Source organism: Loxodonta africana, chromosome 7, assembly GCF_030014295.1.
Source record: "Loxodonta africana isolate mLoxAfr1 chromosome 7, mLoxAfr1.hap2, whole genome shotgun sequence".
Classification (NCBI taxonomy): domain Eukaryota; kingdom Metazoa; phylum Chordata; class Mammalia; order Proboscidea; family Elephantidae; genus Loxodonta; species Loxodonta africana.
In genome coordinates, this window is record NC_087348.1 from 82,777,762 (window position 1) to 82,780,126 (window position 2,365).

At 42.7% G+C, this 2,365-nt stretch overlaps 1 pseudogene; it reads left to right on the forward strand.

The window, feature by feature from the left end:
• The first annotated feature begins 604 nt into the window (after positions 1-604).
• Positions 605-1,546, forward strand: LOC100654646 (olfactory receptor 51B4-like; annotated as a pseudogene).
• The last annotated feature ends 819 nt before the right edge of the window (positions 1,547-2,365 follow it).

A 2,365-nucleotide genomic window follows, 5' to 3' on the forward strand; every position in this document is an offset into this window, starting at 1 on the left:
CTCTTGTTATTTACATATGTCTCCTCTTTACAACCCACTTGAGATAGCAGTATTGATAACAATATTTCTCAAATATTCCATAACAATAGGCTTATATCTATAGAGTAATCATTTTCCTTAGTGATGAGTCAGTGAGACTTTTATACGATTGGTTGAAAAAAGAAAATCTATACTAATCCTCATTGGAGACAAATACAGCAAGGGCCTACACTGAAGGGATACTATGAGGAGGAGTAAATGAGTAAAGAGAATGGAATGGAGCCAAAGGAGTGATAGTGGAGACTAGGAGTGAAAGCTAGAAACACAGAAGTAAGATGTATGATTGAAAGAATGATAGCTGGATGCTGAACAGTAAGTCGTTGTGACTATTACCATGGTTATTGCTATTTGCTATTCTAGGCAAAAAAAAAAAAAAAAAAGGCAAAGGCCCTGTTAATACAGGCTTATAACTAATTAAGACTGAGCCAACCCACAGAGAAATTTTAAGATTTGAGGCAAAAAACGGCCCAGTGATGTGCTACAAGAGGATAGTGAGAGAAAGAAAGAAGACTACATATTTAGAGATCGTAATTTTTTTTTAACCCCTTACAAATCTCTTCTTCATCTACAAAATCTACCATGTGGTTTGACAATAGTGCTGCCCCCTTTTTGCTGACTGGATTCCTAGGCTTAGAGATAATTCACCACTGGATCACTATTCCCTTCTTTCTTATCCAGCTCTCCAACACCTTTGGCAATAGCACACTTCTCTTCTTCATTCTGAGTGACCACGTCTTCATGAACCTATGTACTACATCCTGGCAATGTTGGCAGGCACAGACCTGGGGATTACACTAACTACAATGCCCACGGTCCTAGGTGTCCTGATGCTGGACCACAGGGAGATTGCACAGAGTGCCTGCTTCACTCAGTCCTACTTCATTCACTCACTGGCCATTGTAGAGTCATGTGTCTTCCTTACCATGGCCTATGATCGTTTTATTGCCATTTGCTCCCCTCTGAGGTACAACTCCATTCTTATCAGTCCTCAGGTGATGAAAGTAGGGCTAGGGGTACTGATGAGGGGCTTTGTGTTCATTGTGCCTCCAATTCTGCCACTCTATTGGTTTCCATATTGTCGTTCTCATGTTCTCCCCCATGCTTTCTGTCTCCACCAAGATGTCATGAAACTTGCTTGTGCTGATATTCATTTAATCGCCTGTGTAGTTGCGGTTGCTTCGACTTTCTTCCTAGATGCTTTAATTATCCTAGACTCTTATATTCTAATCCTGAAAATAGTTTTGGGCATTACTTCTGGAGAGGAATGAGCTAAGGCCCTCAACAACTGTGTCTCCCATATAAGCTGTGTCCTAGTCTTTTGTATCACTGTGATCTGCTTGACCTTCATCCACCAGTTTGGAAAACATGTACAAAATGTGGTCCACCTTACCATGAGCTATTTCTGCTTTCTCTTTCCTCCATTCATGAACCTGTTATATACAGCATCAAGACCAAACAGATTCAGAAAAGCATCATTTGTTTATTCTCCGTGCACGGTAGGGCTTGACCTTTTGTTTTGGAATCTCGAGATCTTTAGGGCAACTGGGCCTTTCCTATTATTGGGAAGGTGCCTTGGACTTATAACTAGTCTATTTTTTCATAGTTAGATGAGACTTTACTTTTTACATAAATTTAGATTAACTTGAGTATAAAAATTCTCCTCCAAAGAATGCTCTCTGCTCCAGGCATTGCTTTATTGGTGGCATGAGGTCCCCATTTTCCTAGTCTATCTGAATGATGACTCCACCATTTGAGATCCCAGAGGTCATAGCCTTACCCTTTGAGACACAGGCAGCTTTACTTCCTGTGTTCCTTGTCTCTTCAGCTCCTGATTCCTTGTTCCTTGGTATCTTGGCCCTTCAGGTCTCACCACCCATGTCTGCTCTGCTGGTGCAAGTGTTCCAAAGCTCTTTAGCTCCACCAGTGAGTGCCTGGAGGTACCCCACTCTGCCAGTAAACTTCAGCTCTCTTGCTCTGTGAGTTGGCAAGCCTAACTGCGCCAATAAGTGCCTAAAGTCACTCTACTCCACCAGGAAGCCTCTTGTGCAAAGGTGCTCAGCTCTCTCACTCAGTGGGTTGGCTTCAGTGCTATTCCTCACTGGTCTACTGGGTCTGCTGCTGCCATCTCTCTACTGCTGCTTCTCTCCGGTCCCCTGGAGCTGGCACCCTGAATTCGGACTCCCAGCCTCCTAGATGGTGAAAGAATAAATTTGTCTTTGTTAAAGCCCTCCACTTTAACACTGTTATAGCAGCCCTAGATTACTAAGACAGACCTCCTCCCAATGTTCTATTTTCTGATTGGAAGCTCGTGTACAAAGCCTCAGAA